Raw genomic sequence first — 18,375 nt, 5'->3', positions numbered from 1 at the left:
CAAATGTGTGCAGACGCGCGTATCTAATCCTCTGGAGTGTGGAACTGTGTGTAGACGCCTGTATCTAATCCTTCGGTATGTGGAACCGTGTGCAGACGCGTGTATCAAATCCTTCAGTGTGTGGAACTGTGTGCAGAAGTGCGTATTTAATTCTCTGGTTTGTGGGACTGTGTGCAGACCCGTGTATCTAATCCTCTGGGGTGTGATACTGTGTGCTGATCTGTGTATCTAATCCTCTGATGCGTGTATCTCAGTTTGGATATCAGTGTTGTATTGTGCATGTGGAGTGACCATGTGTATTGCAGTTGGAATATGAGTGAAAGTCTTGCAGGTTTGTATTGGCTAAGGGGGGGGGGCACTGTATTTGGAATGCTGTATCTCAGCAACGGTACGTCCGAGCGAGTTGGAGTCTCGTCTTAAACCTTCCCGGATATCTGAAGTATCTCTGTACCAAATTTGGTGAAGATCGGTCCAGTCGTTTGGTTCGCATTAGAGCACAGACAGACAGACAGACAGATAGACAGACAGACAGACAGACAGAAATTCATTTTTATAATATAGGGAGATATATATATATATATATATATATCTACTACCATCCATGTGCCATTTCTTCATCTATATTAATCTGAACACAGTGGGATGCTTAATACCATATGTTTCTTCACAGATCACTTAAGAAATTCATCCAGAAGTGATAACCATATATTTAATATATCATTTGCAAGTATGGCAAACCGTCCATGTTGTCTGCGCCACAGTACATGGGAAGGCAAAGACGTATCACTGATACATCCAAGTCTTCCTTAATGACAGCTCTATAAAAAGAGGCCACGTGGTGCTCTAAGTGAATGTGTATGCAAATCTCAAGGAACAAGCAGAGATGAACCATCTGTTATTATATTATGGGTTGGGGCACGGGGTGATAGAGCGCGCTGTCTGCGCCACAACTCTTGTAATCTCGTTGACATTCATTTGTGTAGTTTCCTATCGCCAGAGTCTCCGAGATGAGGATGTGATGAAGGGAGAAATAATGAAGACTGATATTATCTCTCATCGGACATTCAAGATAACATTTTAAAATAAGCCATTCTTCCCGGGAGAAATGGTTGTGTAGATGAGCGACACAATATTAGAGACTGTCTGCAGAGCATTGCTGTCATGTTTCATCTGCATTTGTGTACATGATAGAGGACTTCATCCAAAGCTGCAGTCACAGCTAACCATATGAAAGGCAAGGGGACAATGGGGGATTTGTTAGGACTGGCATTCTGTACACCTGTACACATTAAGACAATGAAGTTCCAAATGACACTAACTACACCTCAACTATCAAGAGTCTCCAGCCATTTAATATTTTAGGTTCACTCCCATACACCAGAATGGAAGTCTACACCATTCAGGAGCTGGCTGTTAGGAGCCGGACTGGAGCCTTTGCTACACTGCATGGAGGTTGCCGGCCCTCTTCTCTGTCTGCACTGCATCTGGGGCTTCTGGGTCCTTCAAGGGGAGGACCAGAACCTTGCAATAGTCTGCAGAGGTTGCTGGTCTCCTCCTGGGTCCGGAATGTGGACTTCTGGGGTCAGCGGCGAGCCAAAGTCTATTTAAGTTTGACTCTGGCTCCGGCTCGCCGCTGGTTTAGATCCCTGATATCAGCTACACTCTGCGTTCCTATTTGCCCCTGACTTTGATTCCTGCCTTCCAATTGTGTATCTGTCATTTGCCACCTCTGTATGCTTGCCTTCCAGACCACCTCTCCATGACCTGCGATTTTGCACCTCGTGACCTCCTGTGTATTACCCAGCTTGTCTGACTACAACTCATCCCTGGATGCGTGGCCTCCTGATTACCGACCCAGTTAGTACGACTACTCTGTGGTGCTTCCACCATCTTTTGGTGAACTCCTATTACTGCACTCTACTCCACTGACCAACTTCATCTGCTTCTACACCCACCTAGATGAGTGGTTTTCAGGTTTCTGGGTCCTGCTGTGACTTGGGGTGCACTACGCATGTGACACTCTCTGGACGGCTGCAGTTCTGGGTCCCAGAATTTACCAGTCCATCTCCACCATCAGGAGCTCTGGCAAAGACCTCTGGGGCCTGGTTCTGCTCCGGTGTGGAGGGCGTTGGATGCTCAGTGCTGTTTTGCCTAAGTGTATAGAGGAGTCTGCTTGCCCCGGATGAATTGTCTGTTCTATACTGTATTTGGTTCCTAATACTGGTGTAGACTTCTTATAGAACACACGCCAGAAATCTGTATGATAAACAGTTATAGTAACTTTGCTCCGCTGAGGCGTCCCCATTCCAGCTTGGCTTGCTCTCTGCCCCAGTCTGACTGCTTTAATGAAGAATGTTGAGCAGGGCACAGAAAGAAGGCAGAGCTCATTTCTTGTCGCACATAAGGGCTGTGTTCCAACAATGCTTCACAGTTGTGTCAGAAATCTGTATTAAGGTAGTCATTTCCCTCTCATAGGTTTAATGCTTTTCTGGGTAGTGGTATCAGTGGGAACGTAACACCACAGAATATTATATTTGATATCCATTCGGAGGAATTGTTGGTATATTTGTATTGATTTATAGTTATGTCGCAATTTATGACTGTTTATGCTGCTTTGTGCACATTCATTTTTTGGAAGGAAATGTCTTCTGTGACCGGTCAACATTTTCCAAAAACAAGTTTATATTATCGAATAAACTAGTGAACATTTACAGAAGCTCCAAGTAAAATGTATTAACTTCAGTCACATGAGGTCATGACAATGGGAAGTGTCTTATTTAGCTAAGAAGACAAATCCCCTATTCACTTCTTGGTAGGTGAAATGGAACGACCACCCAAGCCCTCAATGCTGTAGTGGCTTCTTAGATATTCTTTTTTTTTTTTTTTGTAGAGTGTGAGCCCCACATAGAGCTCACAATGTACATTTTTCCCTATCATTATGTGTTTTTTGGAATATGGGATGGAAATCCATGCAAACACGGGGAGAACATACAAACTCCTTGCAGATGGTTTTATGCCTTGGCGGGATTTGAACACCAGGACTCCAGCACTGCAAGGCTGCAGTGCTAACCACTGAGCCACCGTGTGGCCCCGGCTTATTAGATATTCTGCATGGACAAGTCATCTAGCCTCTGCAATACTTACATGGGTTGTCTTTTTAGTGAACCCATTTTCATGGGAAATCTGAGATGATAAATTAGCCCCATAGTCAGGATCCTCACCTTTTGGTCAGATTGGAAGATGTCTACAAGCTACATCCATCCTAGGACTTCTCTAGCCCTGCATTACAGACAGTTCTATGATTTGAATGAGAACTGTGTAATACTTATTTTCCCCTGTAGAGGCACTGCAGATAAATCAGATACAGATCGATGGATGTGCCAGCAGATCTAAGCATTCGTTAGCCTAAGGCTATGTTTACATTGGCACTGGAGTGTCTACAATGATGAAAATTGGGAAAATTGGTGAAGGCAAAGGTCCTGCAAGGAGGACTTCTTCCTCCACCGGTTTCAGTTTAAAAATGACGGATCCCATTATAGTCTATGCTGGACTCTGCGTGTTACCACTCTTTAGTGGTCCACCTTTCCATTGTTTGGGTCCCCTGACGGAGGAATTACTGTCAGGTTTTCCCATAGATAAGAGCTTTGTGGTGGTCTTAACAGGCTGAAACTGGAGCAGATTTATTAAGACTAGCGTTTCGTACACCTGTTTTAATATAGGGCTAGATAGGCGCAAGGCAACCCTGACTTATCAAGAAATAGCATAGTTAAGGCTGGGGCCCCACGTAAATTAAACCATTTTAAAGGGATTCCCTACAGTGCAGAAAAATACATGCAGTGGAAATGCTGCAATTTCCAAAATCATTGCGGTTTTGGAAATTGCAGCATGCAATTATACCTGCGGAAAGATTGCTGGTTTCCCTATAGGTATAGTGAAAGCAGAAAGTCCGATGAGGAAACCTTTCTATGAAAAAAACTGCGGTAAAACCTGTGATTTGTTGCAGCTTAGGTTTTTCTCGCAGCACATTTTTGGGGGCAGCCTGCTATGTGGGGCATTAGCCTAATGTTAGGGTCCATTCACATGGAGGAAAATGGTGAGGAATTTGGTGTGGAATTTCAGCGCTGAAAAAAAAGTCTCTCATTGACTTCAATGGGTTACTTTTTCCGCGATGCGACACTCTCTCCCGACTAGGTCCATTCATTTGGGCCTAATCCAGAGCGGAATGCCGGGACTGTCAGAATACCGTGACAGTCTCGCTAACCGAAGGAGGCGTTTTTTAGATCGGACTGAGGCAGATTCCTGCGTACAAATCCGGTCTAAAAAACCCCATGTCAACCCAGCTTAAAAAGTATGGATCATCCACAGCTGAGAAGACCTGTAAGCCGGAGACCAGATGCAATTTTCATTGCACATGTTGCTGTATTTTTATGCTGTAATGGCAACGCTTTTGCTTTTGTTTTAGCTAAAACCACCTTTAGTTTTGGCTGAAAATAACAAAGCAAAATCTGCAGCAATATAATCCAGCTTTCCCACAATGTGTGGCCTCAGGCTTAAAGTCATTCGGGATCCCTTTAGGTATAAAACTTTGTGTGCTAGTCCATATGGGTTTCTTTCTTCAGTTTTTCCATTTGGTCTTTTCCAATTTTAAAATTGAGTTAGGGAACCTGACATATGTTCATGATTTTAGTTCATGTAGATACAGAATATGTGATGAGAAAAGATTCACACCAGGGGAATGCATTAAAACGGCGCTCCTGTCCTAACCATGTCCATGGGGTCAGATTTGTTGGACTCCGGTATAGAACATTTTGTGACTATAATTATGGAGATAAGAATATGATGAAATCTCTTGAGGCTTATGTTTCCACTGATGTTAAATTGACATTTTTAGAATTTCATAAGTAAAATCAAATATTTTGCAAAACTTTATTCAGGTTTAAATGGGATTTGTAAGATCCCACCCATAAAACCACAAATAAACTGAATTCACCTGTTCAATCCCCCCCCTACTTGTCTTTTTGTCAGATGCTGCAGGGATTACATGACCACAAGTTCAGTGATTGGCCACATCATGGCGGTAGTTGGACATCTCATCATTGCAGTACTAGGAACTAGAGCTGTGTTTGGATAGCAGATGCAGTTTAAGAGCTGAAGTAAGAACCAGTACTAGATACACCGATTAAAATGGTTTACACGGCTCCATGTGTTCAACACCTTCTGGGCCGCACCAACACCAACCCCACAATTGTGTTCACCAGAGCCCCAGATGGTAGGGATAGACTTGGCTGCACTGCTGGGCAGAGCGGTATGGGTCGGGAAATGCCAAACACACAGCGTACCACAAATCACAGCAACTCAGACACTGAGACTCTTACCAGCAGACATTTTGGGTTGCGGTGTTGGTCCAGGGATCCAGAAAGCTGGAGTAGGTGGTCAGCAGGTGACGGCAGAGAGTAGATCGTAGTCGTGCGGTCCAGGTCGTCAGCAAGAAGGCAGCGCAGTACAGAGGGAAATCCAAGTGGCAAGTTGAGGTCATTACCAGTAACAGGCAGAGTACGGAATCAGGAAACAGAGACAAGGTCAAAGGTTCAGGCAAAAGGGTGAGGAATACAGGTAATTAGATCAGGGAATGCTTATTATCAGGATATGGAGATCAACTGAAGTGTTACCAGAACCCAGCTAAAATAGCACACCAGAGAGTGGGGCAGAATATCAGGGAAAGACCCCACCCAAAACCAGAGATACAGAGATTAACTTATGCCCATACTATTGGAAACTATGTTTCGAATACCTCGCTCTCATAGGAATGAATGGGAGTGGGCAAACTGCAAGGGGTTAAGCGCTGGCCGACGCTCGGCCGCTCCCACTCATTCCTATGGAGTGACGTATTTGAAACTATAGTTTGGAATACTATTCGCTCATCTCTAGAAATAACTAAGATCAGAAAATATACAGTCCTATGAAAAAGTTTGGGCACCCCTATTAATCTTAATCATTTTTTGTTCTAAATATTTTGGTGTTTGCAACAGCCATTTCAGTTTGATATATCTAATAACTGATGGACACAGTAATATTTCAGGATTGAAATGAGGTTTATTGTACTAACAGAAAATGTGCAATATGCATTAAACCAAAATTTGACCGGTGCAAAAGTATGGGCACCCTTATCATTTTATTGATTTGAATTTCCCTAACTACTTTTTACTGACTTACTGAAGCACAAAATTGGTTTTGTAACCTCAGTGAGCTTTGAACTTCATAGCCAGATGTATCCAATCATAAGAAAAGGTATTTAAGGTGGCCAATTGCAAGTTGATCTCCTATTTGAATCTCCTCTGAAGAGTGGCATCATTGGCTACTCAAAACAACTCTCAAATGATCTTAAAAAAGGCGTTATGCATGGCGTCCAAAAAGAAACAGCATTCCAAGAAAAACACATGCTACCCACTGTAAAATTTGGTGGAGGTTCCATCATGCTTTGGGGCTGTGTGGCCAATGCCGGCATCGGGAATCTTGTTAAAGTTGAGAGTCGCATGGATTCCACTCAGTATCAGCAGATTCTTGAGAATAATGTTCAAGAATCAGTGACGAAGTTGAAGTTACGCCGGGGATGGATATTTCAGCAAGACAATGATCCAAAACACCGCTCCAAATCCTCAGGCATTCATGCAGAGGAACAATTACAATGTTCTGGAATGGCCATCCCAGTCCCCAGACCTGAATATCATTGAACATCTGTGGGATGATTTGAAGCGGGCTGTCCATGCTCGGCGACCATCTAACTTAACTGAACTTGAATTGTTTGTCCAAAATACCTTTATCCAGGATCCAGGAACTGATTAAAAGCTACAGGAAGCGACTAGAGGCTGTTATCTTTGCAAAAGGAAGATGTACTAAATATTAATGTCACTTTTCTGTTGAGGTGCCCATACTTTTGCACCGGTCAAATTTTGGTTTAATGCATATTGCGCATTTCCTGTTAGTACAATAAACCTCATTTCAATCCTGAAATATTACTGTGTCCATCAGTTATTAGATATATCAAACTGAAATGGCTGTTATAAACACCAAAATATTTAGAACTAAAAATGATTAAGATTAATAGGGGTGCCCAAACTTTTTCATAGGACTGTAGGTATGATAAATCATCAGTATCAGATCAGTATCAGATCAGTGGAAGTCCAACACCCAGTACCACCTCCCATCATCTGTTTGAAGAGTCCGCAGCCTCTTCATTGCTTACCAAGACCAACACCATACATTGAATACACAATGTGCAGATGCCCCACAGGTCGGAAACGTAGCAATTTTCCCATGGCGGAAACACCACGGAAAAAATTGCGGGGTTTTACAGTAACTGCAGAGTGGATTGGATTCTTGCGAATCCCATGCCCACTTTGCTGTAAAAAAAAGTGGCGTGGATGCCGCGATTTCCAAAACCGGCGTGGTTTTGGAAATATCAGCATATCAATTATATCTACGGAAATGCCGGTGGCAGTTTAAAGCGCTGCAGGAAGAACTACGATGTGTTGCCACCACCGTTTTTGCCACAATGCTTTATAGCTTCAGGTCATTCCGGTGGGCCTTAGCTAAGAGACAATTTTATGGGGCATAACTATGGAGACTGGTGTGTTGAATGCACAAATGGCTTCATAATCAGGGCATTGATGGAAGACCCACCTCACTTATGAGAAGATGCCTGCATGTGACGTTTCTTCCGCTAAGTAGTGCGCCTGTGCTAGGCGCAGAAACGCCAGTTGTGACAATGTATGTAATAAATATGTCCATATATGTCCTAACGTGAACAGATCTATCTGCTGGAAGACATCGGCCATTATTGACAGTGCAGCTCCCTATGGGTGACAGAATTAAGTTGGATCCATGTGATGACAGCTACCCCTCAAGACTTCTGGAAGTGTTTATACATATAATGTGAAAAATATGTCAAAATAAATGTGATAAAAACAAAAAAATTATCAAAAAAAGAATAGATCTGGTTCATGATGGGCCAGTACGTTCTGTTCTTCTAAACACTCCAAGGATGAATCAACGATGTGACTTTGCTAAGACGTACTCATCTTTCACGTGACTCTTCTAATCTGTTCATTGTCACTTAACCTCTAATTTTCTTCCCGTAAAATAAAAGCAAACATAAACATCCAACACAACCCAAGAGCACAAGAAGCAAACAAACCATCAGATAGACCTTGATATATTCCAGCCTGTAGACCGTAGTAAAGATATAGGTAATGAACAGATTTTTGTTATAGTCTTGTATACTTAAATCTAATGCTGGTTTATTAGGTGACCTTGAATTTTTCAATGCCTTAGAATCAGTCTGCAGCCATGGCATTCTAACTGTGAATCTGTGGCGTGGGAGAAGGACCTGGGCTGGAATTCAACCTATTTTGGAACGTAGGGCAGCAGTGAAATAACACAGAAGGAGAATCAGATTAGAGTTACCATGGGATGCAAATCTCCTATCTAAAAACATGGAATGGACTAAATAATGTGATGCATGTTAGACTATAGTCAGTAAGTAGCGATGTGTACACAGATGTAGAGCTGAGCTTGCCATGTGACACAATTTATACTGGTACCATGTGATTTTACCAAAAATTGCAGGTAAATCTAGCACATTATAGGCATCGCCAAAAGGGCACATATCACTTCAACAATGTGTCCGTTCCACCACTATTCTAAATCTTTGGTCTAGTAGTGATCACTGTTGTAACTATAGGGGTCTCGGTGGTTGCAGCTGTGACCCAAGGAAGCTGATAGGTCATTCTCAAAACTTTTTAGCCTTCAGATTTCGTGTGTATTGTAAATGTATTACCCATGTCCTCTGGTGCACTGCAGTGTCAAGATTTATGGGTGGTACACAGCCTTCCACGGTCCGAAAATAGGGGGGGGCGGGAATGGGGCATTTTTGATTACCTTCTCTAATGGGGCATTTTTGATTACCTTTTGATCACCTTCTCAGCAGCCCGGCACGGGAAGCGAGTGGTGGATTGGGTAGGCCCTCTGGACACAGCGCTGCTCCAGCGGCCTCCCCTCACGCTCAGGCAGAGAGCAGGTCCTCTCCCTGCCTGCTAACGCCGCTCCAACCCGCCCCCCTCCGCTCCACCCCCTCCGCTCTTCCCCACCACCTCCTCTCTGCGGCTTTCTGTCGTCCGCCTTGGGCAGCAAAAAAGGAAGATTCACCCCTGGTCATGGCTGATGGTTATTAGGAGAAGTTACGTAGGAGACCCCATTGAGCTTGTAGTTACACCCCTGGTAGTGATATAAAAATAGTTTTTTTAAAAAAAAATGTAGATTGTGAGCCACATACAGAGCTTACAATGTACATTTTTTCCCTATCAGTATGTCTTTTTTGGAATATGGGATGGAAATCCATGCAAACACGGGGAGAACATACAAACTCCTTGCAGATGGTTTTTTGCCCTTGGTGGGATTTGAACACCAGGACTCCAGTGCTGCAAGGCTGCAGTGCTAACCACTGAGCCGTGTAGCCCCTAAAAATAGCTTTTATTCATAATAAATAAGAGCCCGTGGTTAATCTATGGACAATCCGATCAGTGCATGACATCCGATCTATGATTCTTATATCATGACCTACCATATTATAAGTCATTGTCATGCACAAACAGTACAAGAATCCCATATATAATCATCCATCATACACCAGACTGTGCTGTCTAGGTTAAAGTTAATGAGATGTTTGCTATAAAAAGAATTAGATGGATGAAAATAGCCGCAAGGTCATGTATACGGCAATGCACTTATAGCTTAGATATCCCATATTTCATATTTATAAAATGACATAAGGTAGATGAGGTTACGACTCCATTTAATTACACAGTAGTACACGCTGGTACCTTGTAGTGATGGGATGACATGATGAGATATGTATGGATGTGATGTATGAGATCGGGATCACTTGTCTTGTAGAATAGCAGCACAGCTCTGTAAATGCGAACCAGAGAACATTTCAGATGACAGCTGTCTGTATATATTTTATGTAGTGTCGAATCTGCAGATTTGGGGTCAACCCTTCCCATGTTATCTGTATTATAGTATATAGTACTGCTGGAGAGCAGCACTATACGGTTAGATCCATAGATATTTGGACACTGACACAAATTTAGTTTTTTTTTTATCCATTGAAACATATTGAAGTTATAGTTATATAATGGACATAAAGTCCAGACTTTCAGCTTTCATATGAGTATATCCACATTATAATTAGATGAAGGGTTTAGGAGTTTCAGCTCCTTAAGGTGTGCCACCTTTTTTTTTTTTTTTTTTTAAAGGGACCAAAAATAATTGGACAATTGACTCAAAGTCTGTTTTATGGGCAGGATTGGGCAATTCCTTCCTTATGTCATTCTCAATCAGATGAGAGGACTGGAGTTGATCTGAGATGCAGTGCTTGTGTTTAGAAGATTTGCTGTGAAGAAAGCATGCGGTCAAAGGAGCTCTCCATGCCGGTGAAACAAGCCATCTTTGAGCTGCAAAAACAGAAAAAACCCTTCTGAGAAATTGCTACAATATTCGGAGTGGCATAATCTACAGTTTGGTACATCCTGAGAAAGAAAGAAGGCACTGGTGAACTCAACAATGCAAAAAGACCCAGACGCCCACGGAAGACAACAGTGGTGGATGATCATAGAATAATGACCCCTTCACAGCAGCCAACCAAGTGAACAACATTCTCCAGGATGTAGGCGTATCAATATCTAAATCCTACTAATATTGTGTATTTGGATGTTTGTTCCTCAATCACACAAAAACAGCTGAACAAATTTGAATGAAATTTGGCACATAGATAGATGGTAACCTCGTTTAAAACATAGGCTACTTTTTATCCCGGTAAATGACATGGCTTCATGACTGTTATGAATTTGTGTGCATGTACTATATTACACTGCTCTTATCTCAGCTTCTGAGAAAGCCAGGGCTGTTATCTCTCTGTGTAAACACACACTAACCCTCAGTGTACAGGCATTTGCATATTATCTGATCTGCCCAGTGCTGACACACTGACATGGGCAAACACCTTCACTCCAAATTGGCAGTTTGCCAATTTTCAACATGCCTGGAAAAAGAGAATCTAATTTGTCCCAAACAACGACAGCTATGAAGGAACCAGAACTCAAAGAGTTCTCCTGAAGCACAGCTGACAAGGATCATCAGCACCAACAACACACTCATTATATGGCTTTTCATCGACCTTCTGAGATACCGGAACAATCACGGGCACAGCGCAAGGAATGAGTTTAGCGGCAGTCCAGCTTGAGAGCTGCCGAAACACCGGAGAATGTGGATCATCAACGCCAACAACACACTCATTATATCACATTCCAGCAAGTTGCTGAGATGCTGGAACAATCACAGGTACGGTGTAAGGAACAAGTTCAGCACTAGGACAACTTTAGAGCTGCTGAAATGCCAGAGCAAGCAAACCATCGAAGGTAGTAATTTGCTGAATATAGGCGGATCATCAAGGCCAACAACCTGCAGACGAAGTCGTGGGCAGAGGCTGTCTATCATAAAGAGAAGACTACATGACTGTAAATACAGAAGGTTCACTACACGGTGCAAGTCACTCATAAGCCTCAAGAATAAGAAGGCTAGATTGGACTTGGCTAAAAACATCTAAAAAAGCCAGCAGAGTTCTGGAAGAACATTCTATGAATAGATGGAACAAAGATCAACCTGTACCAAAAATGATGGAGAGAAAAAAGTATGGCGAATGCGAGGTACAGCTCATGATCTAAAGCATAGCACATCATCTGTAAAACATGGCGGAGGCAGTGTGATGGCCAGTGGCGTAACTAGGAATGGCGGGGCCCTGTGGCGAACTTTTGACATGGGGCCCCCCCAACCGACACCAACGCCGAAGACCTCGACTGACCCCCTCCTCCGCACTCTATTATGTCCCTTAGTGGCCCCTGCACACAGTATTATGTCCATTAGTGGCCCCTGCACACAGTATTATGTCCCATAGTGGCCCCTGCACACAGTATTATACCCAATAGTGGCCCCTGCACACAGTATTATACCCCATAGTGGCCCCTGAATACAGTATTATGTCCCTTAGTGGCCCTGCACACAGTATTATGTCTCATAGTGGCCCCTGCACACAGTATTATACCCAATAGTGGCCCCTGCACACAGTATTATACCCCATAGTGGCCCCTGCATACAGTATTATGTCCCTTAGTGGCCCTGCACACAGTATTATCCCCCAAAAGTGGCCCCTGCACACAGTATTATACCCCATAGTGGCCCCTGCATACAGTATTATGTCCCTTAGTGGCCCCTGCACACAGTATTATGTCTCATAGTGGCCCCTGCACACAGTATTATACCCAATAGTGGCCCCTGCACACAGTATTATGTCCCCATAGTGGCCCCTGCACACATTATTATGTCCAGGATCAGCAAGTAAATAGGGTTCGTAACGGCCAATTTAAAAAAATAAAAATAAAAATGCAGCGCTAGCGGCTGTCACTGGGCCCTCTTATGGCCCCGGGCCCTGTGGCAGCTGCCTCCGCTGCCTCTATGGTAGTTACGCCCCTGGTGATGGCTTGGACATGCATGGCCGACAGTAGCACTAGGTCACTGCTGTTTATTGATGATGTGACACAAGCAGAAGGACAGCAGCAGCCGGATGAATTCTGAGTTATTCAGAGACATACTGTGTGCTTAAACCCCCCCAAAGTGGTCGGCATTTGATAATACAGATGGACAATGACCCAAAGCATAAATTCCAAAGCAATTCAGGAGTTTATTAAAGCAAAAAAGTGGAATATTATTGGATGGCCAAGTCAGTCACCTGACCAATAGAGCAGGTATTTCAATTGTTAAAGACTAAACATCAGGAAGGAAGGCCACAGACAAACCACAACTGAGATGCAGAGCATTAAAAAGGAGGAAACACAGCGGTGTCTGGTGATGGCCATGAGGTCAAGACTTATGACTTTTGATCCCCTAAATTGAATGAATTGTATTTCTTTATAGGCTTTAGTTCCTCACATTTTTATGCAATCAGTTTGTTCAACCCATTGAATTAAAGCTGAAAGTTTGAACTTAAACTATTATTTTGTTCAAAATTCATTATAGTAGTGTACAAAGTCAAAATTAGAAAACTGTCTCTGTTCAAATATTTATGGACCTAGCTGTATACTCTGACAGATCAACTGCTCCTCATCCCCTCTCACAGCATGAGTCTCAGAAATAGGACACAGGTTCTTTGGTCTCTGTCAGACTATGTATCATAAATTCTACTTTTCTGCTCTCTGCAATGAGATTTTTAAAGCTGTTTGATATGTCCGCCATTCTGTCAGGATATCATTAACCTTTTAGTACCCAATGCAGAAGTAAGTAGGTTTATACTGTAGAAGAAAGGGAGGCTACCATGCTTACTCATCTGCTCTTCTGTCTCCTCTGTCCATATTGTGGGCCTGGCTGCCCTTTCTATTGTACCTACAGTACTACTTTTAAGCAATCCCACTCTGCCCTGTCTATATATTTCTACCTACACACATGCCAGAGAAGATTTTATTCTGTCTGTATTCTATTTACTTTGTATTAGCCCTGGCTTGTTACCCCATTCCTATCTGTTCTGTACTCTGCTGTATATTTGTATATGACACCTATCTGTTCTTGACCACTGATCCTGTGCTACCCACTCTGATTTATTGCCTAACCTCTGACTACACATGAACTCTGCCAGCCTTGATCTTGGTCTGTTTTCAGACATTTCTCTTACACATCAATGTCCTTTGACTTTCTTGAGTTAGCCATCGCCTACAAGAGCACTACATGAGTTAGCAACATGGTGGTTCCCTACAGTGTAGTCAAGAACCCTATATAGGGGTTAGAAAGTGAAAACCAAGGAGTCACTTAGGCTATGCCCTCAGGAGTAGCCCAAAGGTGCCACAATAGGTCCACACCTGTTACTTGTTACCGATATACCACCATACATAGCTGTCATGTTAGAAAAGTTGCTTTATAGATAGTCATCTCTAATACATATATTTTTGGGGAGAAGAGAGGGAAAATCATGTGCCTTGGGACTTGTTCCCATAATCTTTTAGGACCCTATCAATGAACCTGGGTAGTGCAGCATTATGAGATCCAGCAATTGTGCTGAAATGTAATGATTTGAGCCAAAGATGGCGGGTGAGAGGAGAAGTTAATGGGGAAGTTCAAGCTCAACTTTTGCACTGGGTCCATAGCACAACATTGCTTCTTCTACCACACACTTAGTCTGATGGAGCCTGGGAAGCAATGCATAGAGGCATATAGTTCTGTACCAATGAGTCGTATAGCGTCTGTCTGTACGATGTGTCCGGCGGATAGTCTTCTATGAAAACAATGCTCTGTAAATACAATATGTAGTCCAATGGTGCATACCATGACACGCGGCAGAGCTGTAATACACCGGTGTGCATGAGTCCATGGTTTGTTGTTCTAGGTATCCCTCATTTGATAAAACACTTTAGCTGCTGCTTTTCTACTCAACTTCAATTTATATCTCAAGTAAAAATCTGTTCATTGTTGAATTATTTAGCACAAATGCAAGAAGTGTTTACCAGGAGTCTTTTATCTGATAATTTTTCATGCTATGCGCATTGTAGAAATGTAATTATTAGAAGTGTTTGTCTACAGTCACGTCTTAAGATCCTGTAAAATAAATGGAAGATTGTATGCTAAGCTGAGACGTTTACCATGCACAAACTTGGAGGAGCTCAGTCACAATGGCTAAACTAATTTATTTTTTGGAAGACTATTGATTTTTCTAATAAAACATATACCTATGCACTTTTGGGAGATATGTTTTAACTCTTGTTGACCAATACCTCACCGATGATAGTAGCAACAACCGATAGCCAAGGCAAAGGGGCCATGCTGTTTAATAATGAACTAGGTTCCCAATAGTTAATGAACATCTCTATTAATAAGTATGTGCTGTAGGGAGAGGTGAATATTGATGGTCTTTCTATAGAACCCCTCCAATTTAGAACAGTGGCCTTCTCCAATCTGGAGCCAAAGGCTGTAGACCACTGGTTTAGTGTATCTCTATGATGCTCTATCAAACTGAATATTTTGGCCCAATGTCAATGATATGGGAATGTGGTTCAAAAACATAATTCCTTCTCAAAACTTTACAAACATCCTATTTCTAAGGTGTATTCACTGTAAGGGATGCTAGTTGTGCAATTCCCTAGTGCTGCTGCTGAAACAAGGGAAAAAGACAAAGACAGAGACAGTGAGTCCTAAGATCGACTCAGCCCCTGCCCCTACCTACTTGCCGAAACTGCCCTAGGCGACAGACGACACCTGGGTGGCAATCCCTTCTCTGAATAGGTGTCACACAGAACGCAGACAAGACAAGACAACACAGAAGAGGAGTCAGCAAGCCAAGGGACAAAGCCAGAGAGACAAAGCAGTACCATATCGTAATCCATAAGAGTAGTAACAAGAAAAGCCATAGCTCTGAAGTCAGTATGTACAATATAGTAAGAGCAAGTAGTAAGCTTAGCAAGGGCAAAGTCACAATAGCCAGCAGATGACCTGTTTATAGAAAGTCCATAATCTGACCCAGACATGATTGGTAGAAAGGCTGTCAATCACACAGGCAAGACTAAGAATAACTATTTGAGGAGTGGAGGAAAATAAAGGTACAGGAGATGGGTGTGGTAGAAAATCAATTGCAGAGAAGAAGTGCTTACCAAGTGTCTCTTCATAATAATATTCTGCACTACAATAGGTACATCATAGAAACCTAATTCTTAGAAGTGTTTGTGTACAGTCATCTCCGTAAAAATCAAATTTCATGCTAAACAAGGATATTTTCCATGTGTGTGGTAAGAGTTAAGTCACAATGGTTAAGCTAAGTCATTTTTTTCTACAGATTTGTTCTGGCTCATGGGGTGAAATTCTACGACTTTTATGTTCCTACAATGATTTGCGTCTCCTGGTAACGCACCTGTACATGAAGTCTCACAATAACCAAATCTCATCCTCCTATTGGCTTTTTTTCAACATACCCTGAAGAATGAACAATTGGGTTTATATATTTAGCAGTTTAATTATAGAAAACCAAGACAGAAGGTTTTGTCAATGGATGTGTTATCAATAGTGAATAAGCAAAGTAATTAAAGTCTACTGAATGTTGGCTGAACACTACTTAAGGCTTTATGTTTGTGGATGTAGACAAGGATTCTTCAATCTAAGTCCTATTAGAGTTTGTCTAGTTGATTATTAGGTAATGACATCGAGCAGAAATGGCTTCCAGGAGTTCTGCAAACTGTACAAGACCGTATGATGGAAACAGAGGTCATCAATACTTACTTAAGTTCAAGGACCACGACTCCAATATTTCATGGTGGAATTTAGAGATGAGCGAGTAGTATTCGACTAAATACCTCCCCCTGTATAGTTAATGGAGTAAAAAAAATTGCCAGAGAAGGTGGGAGGGGAATCGAATATACCGCGTAGTATTCAACCAAGTCCACCAATAACTATGCAATGGAGGTATTCGATCGAATACTACTCGCTCATCTCTAGTGGAATTATTGATTTTTGCCAAACTTGGTGCAGTGCTGTCCAGGTGAAGTATTCTTGTTCTTATATATCCTTATTTGTTGGTCTATTATTGCTTGTTTTGCACCACTTAACTCTATTATTGTGTACCTTATATCTTATGGCATGTAGCCTGTTACTTATGGATTGTACAATGCAGTATATGCAATGTTAATATGGTTCATTCATGCAATTTTATGATGCAGGTTAGGCCCGGTTCACATCAGTGTTCAGATTTCTGTTTGGGGAGCCCACTTGGGGAATCACTGAATGGAAATCTATACATATTAAAAAGTGGTTACCTAAGGATACCACACGGACCGAATAGACTATAATGAGGTCCGTGTGGTTTCTGCATTAAACACGCGGAGAGCAGAAACCGAGCGGAAACCACATGGACCCCATTATAGTCTATGGTGTCCATGGATTTCCCAGGTAACCGTTTTTTAATGCATGTAGGTTTTCCATTCGGGGGTCCCCAAGCGGACTCCCTGAATGGAAACCTGGACGCTTATGTGAACTGGGCCTTACATATTGTGATATTTCCCTGTACCCCTCACTTTGTTGTTCATATTCTTTTTGTAAGTCCCCCATCCTCTTATTTGTCTTTATATGTGTTTTTTTATATGTATTATACTTTATAAAATGAAATTATTTTTTGTGGGCATGGTTTTTTTGTATTAATGTATATATATACATGACCCACACTTAACTCAAAATTTATGGGCAGTATTACACTTCTGGTTATTATTTGTGCAATTCCTGTACTCTTACAAAATTTTACATTTACTATACACAAAAAAATACAATACTTACCGTATATACTCGAGTATAAGCCGAATTTTTCAGCCCAGTTTTTGTGCTGAAAAAGCCCCCCTCGGCTTATTCTCGAGTCAGCAAAAAAAAAAAATAAAAAAAAATATATATATATTTTTTTTTAAGGTGTGTGGGGGGGTCTATGATCAGCCACAATATCAATACATAGTATCTCCCATAAAACAGTGCAAAAAAAAAAAAAAATTGAAAAAAATAAAATAAAAAAAATAATGTTCTAAATCCCTCCTTTCCCTAGAATACATACAAAAGTAGAAAATGACTGTGAAACACATACACATTAGGTATCCCTGTGTCTGACAGTGCCCGGTCTACTGAATATAGGGGATCTGCAGTGCTCCTGTTCCATCAGGAAGGGGTTAATAGGAGCACTGCAGATCCCCTATATTCAGCCAGGCTGATTTCCAAGTGGGGGAAAAAACCTCAGTCCTCAAGCTCAGGGAAGGGGCAGACAGACAACCAAAACACCCCCTCCCCTTCCCCATCACCCAGCATATACTGCACCCAAAAACTCCAATCATTTTAATTTTTGAAATTTTCCAGTAGCTGCTGAATTTCCCCCCCTCGGCTTATACTCGAGTCAATAAGTTTTCCCAGTTTTTTGTGGTAAAATTAGGGGCCTTGGCTTATATTCGGGTCGGCTTATACTCGAGTATATACGGTACCCAAAAAGATGGAACAAAATAGAATAATGGAATAAAAAGGAATAACCAGTCTGTAATTTAAGAAACTGACATATCACATGCAAAGCCGTGTCCCCCAAAGACCCTGAATTCATGTACCTCATAAATTTTTCAAAAACTCTCAGCTCCGCCCACTTCCTGGATCCTCCCACTTGTGATGTCATAATTTTTCTTCGTTCCATATACCAAGCCCAGGCCGTTCTTGCCTTCAGACTGACCAGGAGTTGTGACGTCTGGGGTTGTTGACCATGCACATAGACTT

The sequence above is a fragment of the Leptodactylus fuscus genome, chromosome 5 (genome assembly GCF_031893055.1).
Source record: "Leptodactylus fuscus isolate aLepFus1 chromosome 5, aLepFus1.hap2, whole genome shotgun sequence".
In the NCBI taxonomy this organism is placed as follows: domain Eukaryota; kingdom Metazoa; phylum Chordata; class Amphibia; order Anura; family Leptodactylidae; genus Leptodactylus; species Leptodactylus fuscus.
This window is presented reverse-complemented; position numbering follows the sequence as displayed.